At 46.2% G+C, this 7,969-nt stretch overlaps 1 protein-coding gene across 10 annotated transcripts in view; it reads right to left on the reverse strand.

Annotated features, from left to right (window-relative positions):
- The window catches only part of LOC100122319 (zwei Ig domain protein zig-8), a 337,476-nt gene extending 330,134 nt beyond the window's left edge, over positions 1–7,342 (reverse strand). For all 10 annotated transcript variants that reach the window (XM_008204077.4, XM_001605871.6, XM_016987121.3 and 7 more), the window contains exon 1: positions 6,426–7,342. The gene's annotated coding sequence lies outside the window, so the exon portion shown is untranslated. The remainder of the gene's footprint in view (positions 1–6,425) is intronic.
- Positions 7,343–7,969: the final 627 nt, after the last annotated feature.

Genomic DNA, 7,969 nt, shown 5'->3' on the forward strand with positions numbered 1-7,969 from the left:
AATACTTAAATTTCAGTAGCCTTCAGAGAATTATTTGCGATGGTTTGGCGGCAATTCGAAAGAAAAATTGGTCTCCTCTTTGCTACACTCTTACCGCGGCGCGAGCTCCAAGAATCAATAAAACTTCAAGTGTCATTGAAGCAGAAAGAAAATTCACAAAAAATATCACGGAAGCAGAAACTTTGCACACGCGCTCCCGCGAGAGTCGTGTGCAGCGCACACAGCAGCACTTCAAACGTGCCTTCTTCGCCATTACCTAAGACCTTTAAAAGAAAGGAGAGCAAAAAAGTGGCTCCACGCGCTCGCGCGCGACTTTAATAAAGGGCTACGAGCGCGCTACTACCTCACTCCAGTTTAGTGGGGAATGAAAAATGCAGAGGGAAAACAGAGCGGGACAAAGGCAAGGAGAGCGCGCTATCCACGACGGCAGCGCTGTCGCTGCTGCACTTCGAGAGCCGCATCGACTCACCTCGAATAATACACGCGTCGAGTTAAGAGGGAGAAAAGTGAGAACGCCTGTCTGCTTGTATGTATGCATGAATGTGTGTGTATGTATATATATATGGGTAGGGTTGCGTGACATGTACAGTGTACGACGGGTGAGATGTAAGTCGCGATCTGTTTAAAGAATAGATGCGCAGGAGTGAACGCGATGATGACGATGGTGATTACTGTGTGTGAAAGTTAGTTTTACTGTGGTAAGATTTTATTTTAGCCATGCTTGTGACCTGAGTGTTTGAATCTTTAAGGTAGTTAAACTCACTTTTCACTATAATTCTGGACGATATTTAAGATAAGGGAACATAAATTCTAATTTCTCTGAAATATTTGCCTGCAAGAAACGTTACTGCAACGTATTGAAGATAAACACAAATCTTAAAAAATCCAAAGCAATCTTGCTTCATCTCAAGAGTGAATTAAACATTTCAGAAACTTGTTACATTTACTCGATCGAAGCTTTGCAATAGTTGTCACGGCTAACTCAAACCAACAATGTTGGAAAAAAAAACGTCGCTATTACAAAGCTTTTTCTCTGAACGAGATAAGGCAAAGATGTGCGTTAATATAATTAAAAATTCAATTATTCCTCTACTTCATCAATTTTTTTAAACCGCCTGCGCTAGTTTTTAAAAACGAATCACGCAGTAAAATTTTCAGTATTTTTACACGAAATTCTCTTACATCTATAAATCGACCTACTTCTCGTACACTTTTACTCAACTTGACTCGAAAACGTACCCTCTCACTCTTTCCTATGCTTCATTTTCACTCAATTGTACTGTTTTCGACAATTTGATTCATATTCTCTCACACGTGTATTATATTATTCATCACAATGGTAAACGTCACTTCTTACCTCAACACTTCGTATACTGCAGCATCAAACAGGCAATTTTCTACGGAACAGAAGCCAATTAGCCATCGGTATCCCTCGACGATTTTTTACGACTCCCTAGCGCTAATTTATTCAACCAACGATCTAATCAACGCTCGTTCTCATCAACGTAGTATCCCAAATTCATTTTCGCCGCGCGTTATCGGCCTCTTAATTGCATACAAAAGGAAGCGCCGACACGAGAGGTGCCGCAAAAGAATGAACAACGCGTTTTAGCAGCGGAGCCAGTATACACACCAAGTTTTTCGACCCGCCCGCTCGTTCTTTTCGTTTTTTTCAGTCGTCGCGCGCGAAAAAGAGAGATAGAAAAAGACAGTTCCGGACGTCGCAGCCCCTTTGTCGCGGCGAAATACACGACACGGGCACCACGAGGCCTGGTAATATACAGAGGCTCTCCCGCTCCCGCGCGGGTGCTCTCAGTCGCAAAAATTGGGGATGAAAATGCAAAAAAGGAGCGAGCGCGCGCGAGAAGCTGTCGTGCGCATCGCTGCGCGCCTCTCTATTTTTCGTTGTTGGTGTTTTAAAGTTTTTTTTTTCATCTTGCGACTGATTCGATTCCCTCCGGGTCAGCGCGCGCATGCAGAAGGAGTAAAGCGCGACACACATTGTTTTCGCGACATGTTCGAAGTGCGATTTAAAAGACTTTGACAGTACTGCATTCAAAGAGCCTTGGAATGCCATTTTTTATCTAATTGCCATAACTGGTCCCGGCTTCTGGAATTCTTCGTTCGCCATGGTCTTGTTTTGGCAGCGGCATTGACCGACTGTGTTTAGATGAGGCTTACTTTTACTTATCGTTGGTTATATGCGCTTTACCTTCCGGCTTCAGGGGTATAGATATTTTATTGATACGGAGGTCGAAAAATGTGTACGATCGCTTATGCGTTATATCCAGCGAAATCGATACGTCAGTACCAGGCCAAAAAAAGCACAATTATACGACGGCAGTCATTAAAAACTTTATCCCCGCGCTTTTAATCAATAAACCGTATTGTGCCAGTGTTTCGTTATCCGCTATCAATGCGATCGCATCTTTTCAATCTGCTACCCCCTCTTCTCTCTCCCTCTCTATCGGCTCTCTAAAACAATCGACCTACTTCGAACAAAACGCAGAGAACACAGCCTACAAAAGAAAGGAAAATCCCGCCCGCGATATACAATCATTCGCTCGGCTTCATTAAAACCGTGCGAACTTTCTTCCTCCTCGTCGCGCGCGCGGCGAGCGTTGACGGAAACAAAGACGCGCGTAAATATCCTTCCTGCGTTGCTCTTCGACTAAAATAAGAGCTGAAACACTGCAGACACAAGCGTCATTCGTCACACCTACACACACTATCAGCGACAGCAGCAGCAGCGACGAACCAGCTCCGCCGCGGACACACGTTTTGCAGCCGGAGGCTTTTCAATACCGGCGCTAGCGTGCACATCGCGCGAGTTACCAGGAAAAAAACTGCCGCGCGAAAAAAGCGATGGCAGCTGTAGATCCCCATAGAGGCGCGCGCAAGAGAGAGAGAGAGAGAGAGAGAGAGAGAGAGAGAGAGAGAGAGAGAGAGAGAGAGAGAGAGAGAGAGAGAGAGAGAGAGAGAGAGAGTACATACACGCCCGGATTCTTTGGCGGTGAGCCCATTTTGCGAAATTTCAAAGAATATCCTGCGAGCACCGTTATACATCATTTCCAGCAGCGCCTCTCTCGTGTACATAGCTTTGTCTCTCGCTGTGCTGCTTTTTCCTGTCCCCTTTCCCCCGAAAACAAGGGAAACGAGTGAAAAAGAGTAGGGACAGAATCGACGTTTACATCGTCACCCGCGAGCTCGCGAATCCGACACGCGATGACAATCGAACGCAATAGCCCGGATAGCTCTTCTCGTTCCGCGGGTTATGCTCTCTCTTCCTCCACCCCTCCACCACCCCTTCCACACCCACTGAGCCAGCATTTTTGAACAAAGTTTCACGCGGCTACCCGCCAGAGCCTATACCTATATCTGTCTCTTATCGTCGATCTACGTTGCGCAGATCCATATAGGTGTGCGAGATATACATACACATTTTTTTGCGCTTACGTTCGTATACGCGCGGGCTGTTTTGTTTGAGCGGAGTTCGAGCCTTTTTATCGAGCTGGAGCTTCTTTCGCTATACGCGAACTCTCTTCCTGTTTTCTTTTCCTTCGCTTCGGGGGATGATTGACAATCGCTGTAGCTGTGTGTGTAGCTAAAAGTGCTCGCGTGCTCGCTTGTTTTGCTTTTTTCATAAGAGGGATGATGGCTGATACTTTGTTTCGAGGGTTTGCGCGGAACGCTCCTCGTTGATCGTGTGCGTGTGTGAGCCTCAACGTTGCTTGTTTTTATTTTCATTTTTGCATTTGAGAACGTTTTGTGCGTGAGCCTGCTTCATTCATGAATCATATTATTTTCCTAAATATAAGAAAACAAAACTGTAGTAAGTGTAGTAGAAAAAAAAACGCACGATGATCGAGTACATCGATCAAGCAGATCAAGTCAAACAAATAAAACAAATAACGTCTTCTAGAAGCACACGGACACACACATAGCACCTCGAACGCGCTAAAATGTCTCGCGTTATCAAAAAGTGTATGATAAAACTTGTCTTCCTGCGCGCGCAGCGAGTGTTCCGCAGGTGCAATCTAATCTCCCCGGGAAAAAAGTTGGCAAACCCCTGCAGGCCTATCGAGTTTTTTCTCCGATACTCTCCCTGACCTCTTTTAAATCTCGAAACTAAGACAGAACTGCAAAAAAAAAAGAATTCCTCCGAAGACTTAATCAAGTTCGTCTAATCTACAGCAGAGCGACGGACGACGGGAGAAGTGGCGATGTAGGTTTCCCAGTAGGCCTATATCGAGTATTCCCGATGGGCTTTGGTTTTCCGACTAGGGAAACAATCTCTCTCCGACCCTCGAGAAAAATGCAGCGATTTTCCACGCTACGCGTGTAGATACGCACACTATACTATATCCTATACACGCCGCACACAAGACGGCTGCGGGCGCGGGCTGTTTCGAAAATTTATGACGGCCAATTTGCCTAAATCTTTACGCTCATTTGTATAGGCGCATGAATATATTTTGAATGTTTACGCGTCGAGCTGTATATAAGTGCGTATAATACGGTTATGGGACTGCAGCGCCGCTTTTAATACGGATAATTTAATGTTTAATTTGTTATTCAAAAGAGAGTTTAACTCGCGAAATTAAAACCAACGTTCTCGCGGTAAAACACGTGCAGAGAGAGCGCGTTTAAGTTTATGCGATCGCAAAAGATAGCATCAGCCGCAATAATTTAATTTCGATACACTGAAAGTGAATAAACGGTCGATTTATGTGGTCGATTCCAGATAGTTAGTTAAAGCATCCTGCTCGTCGTGCGCCTTATTGAGAATTGACGAGACTCGGCGATTTTTATAATTCGCGCACATGCGCGCGTTATAATCGGATCGTCGGCGGCAACGCAATTATAAGCGCATCAGCTATTAATTCTACGCAAGCGCTCTCGTAAAAAGCGCCGTGAGCGGAGAAATAAAAAAGACATCCAACGGAACGTGCTAATGGACAAAAAGCTTTGCAAAAACGGGAACGCGTTAACGCTCGCTCGCGCGCGCCAGCGCGTCTTCGCTGCTACTCTATTTGCAAACTCGATTAAAATTGGCGAACTTCATTACGGCAATTCATCATGAAAATTCAATCAAACATTGCGTCGTATGGACGTCCTGTGGGCAGGTACTTATCGGGCTCCAGAACTTCGTATAATTGCGAAATTGACTTCTGCGCGCGAAAGGATGCGATCGCCGCCGTGCGGCCATTATCGAAATATCTATTTTCTCCCCGTCAACGACAGACCTTGGTGATGGCGAAATTCTCGTTTTTCATACGTTTCACTTGAAAAAGTAATAACCACAGGCGCGAAACGTTGATCGGTTAATGAAGAGATTCTGAAATTGTTATAAGTACTTTTTGAGCTTAAGAAATTTGGGACCTTATCAGAGATTGGAATTGTACAAGGAAATCATTTTATGTCCCATTAAAACTTTCTGTTCACAAGTGTTTTTTGATCATCGTACTAATTTTTATAGCTGTATGTCTAGACGTAACGACGTTGAAAATGTTCATTATTATTATATCGGCTCGGTATAATAATAGAATTAAAACACACGGAAACACAGAGTTAGCGCTGAGACGTGTATACAGGGTATATAAATATAACGATCAAAAAGCTTATCAATGATCAAACGTCGCGATAATCGTGTTTTACGTAACTATTAACTTGGCCGTGATAATACTCTAACAATGTATTGATTTTCATTGCAAGCCTATTTATAGCCAGAATTATCTTTGATCCTTAACTCGGGTTCACCGAACCAACGGTTTTTATTATTAGCTTTTTTTAAAACCCTATGCTGAACCTGTAAAATTTAAAATTAAAATAGCGATGCGTCTTGTGAAGAAACTTGCGTTATATACGAATTACGAATTAGAGTAATGCGCTAGCAAGTTTCATGTTTGATGATTCACAGTAAAATTCTTCGCGAGCTGCGTGACTGACCTACATATATTCGAAATTGCGCGAAAAGTTAACTTATCTTCAAATATAATAACAATTACAGTAATATTTTGTAATGCATACCTCCATCTGGCAGCAGATTGATAATGAAGCTTTTAATCTCCAATTATCAAGAGGCCCGATGACCTTAGCTACTTTCATCATTTCCCGATTTCATCGTCCAATAACGAGTCCGCGCGATAAGTGCTATGCCCGATTACACATCGATTCTGCTTAAAAGGCAGCTTCGGGAGAATGAAAACTGAATCCCTATAGAAAAAAAAAACAACAACCGCGCAGCGACGAACCGTTCCCTCGTATTACATTTCGTCGTAACACGCGTCACTCGCCTTGGGCGTAAGCGAGGTTAGAAAGTAATGCGAGCTTACGGAGAAGTTCTGATTGTCTGAAACTGCGTGTAAATACAGGCGACTTCGAGATCTCGAAACGTGGAGGCAAAAAAAGTAAAAGAAACTCACCACAAAGCAGCAAACAACAGCGATGAGTCCAATCCTCAGCGGTGCAAGAGCATGCAACACTTCCGGCGGCGGTGGCGGCACCGAAGAACAACAAGAAGACGACAGCGGTGAGAGCGGGGCTCAGTACACAGCTCGGCTCTTCTCCGCGCACTGCATCGAGGTCAACAACGAGCACAACAAGAAACACACTCCTCGCGCACCTGTGCACCCCACTGGCTTACATCTTAAATATATACCTATATATGCGGGGAAACGAAGCACACGGAGCTAGCACAGCTTCCGCTATCGATTGCGTTTTTAAAAGAGCACACCTGCAGCGCGCGGGGCCGACGAGATATCACACTGTCACTGCACAGCACGCAACAACAACTGTTCACCTCCTCTTCTCGGAACTGAGGAATAGGCTCGAGGCCGCGCCGGCATCCTCGGCGTGCGCTGCTGCCGCTGCCCTCCTCTCCTCGTGCAGCATCGGTTCCGATAAACACAAGCGCCGGATACCGTTTCGATTTCGTTTCACTCTCTTGCGTTTGTTTTTCTCAGTGCCACTGTACTCACTGCACGGCAACGCGACCGCACGAACTCGCGCGACTCCAGATCAGTCCCGCTGCGACGGAGCGATCCATCTCGCTCGTACGTAAGTCTGCAGCGACAAGGTGCTCGGCGAATAAAAGAGCAGCAGCGCGGAATCTAGCATAGGTGCACGTAGGTTAGGGAGCGACAGGTCGGCGCGAAGTCGCCGTCACCCCGGCATGTTAATCCGCGCGGGGGTGTCGGTGGTACAGACTAGAATACACACAGCGAGTGAGAGAGAGAGAGAGAGAGAGAGAGACGAGAAGAGGGCGCGCGAAAAACGTGCTCGCGGCGCGAGAGAAGCGGCGGCGGCTCTTGATGCGAACGGGCCGCGTAGCACTGGCGGACTGACGACCCGAGCGCAGGCCGCAGCGCCCGACGACGGACGGCCTACGAACCTCCGGCCGCGAGCGCGCGCATCCCCCCTGCCTTGCTCGAGCTCGACGATCGTAGCTGTAGTATACCTATATACACTTAGTAGGTACAGACTTTACGGAGCGTGAGGGGCTGCGGAGCCAGAGGCCGACATACTCTGATACCGAAGCTGACTGCTGAAGCTGGCGGGGGGGTGTACCGGAGGTAGGTGCCCCGTGTGCCAGACGGAGAGAAAAAATGTATCTGCGTGTTATTTACGAGAGAGCGAGAGTTTGGCCAGCCGAAGCTGCAGGTTGATGCGTGCGCTCTGTAGGTGCCAATCTTCGGGAGAGTTCGGGTTTGTAGGTTAGCTCCCGCGGCCGTTGGCGGTTTGATTCGATTACTATATGCGTAAGTCTTCGTGGTCTATAGTGGATACAGGCCAAGTTTGATCAGACCGTGCGCTAGCTACATTTGTTTGGTTTCTCATGGCATAGCGGATTGATATCGTTGCGTTAGAGCTCGGATACTGACGTAGTGCATGTTTGATTGTAGATGTAAAGGACAGGGTTTGAGGAAAAAACGGTGTTTGTAGAAATCACAACTTTAATGGATGAAAA

Source organism: Nasonia vitripennis, chromosome 2, assembly GCF_009193385.2.
Source record: "Nasonia vitripennis strain AsymCx chromosome 2, Nvit_psr_1.1, whole genome shotgun sequence".
Lineage (NCBI taxonomy): Eukaryota > Metazoa > Arthropoda > Insecta > Hymenoptera > Pteromalidae > Nasonia > Nasonia vitripennis.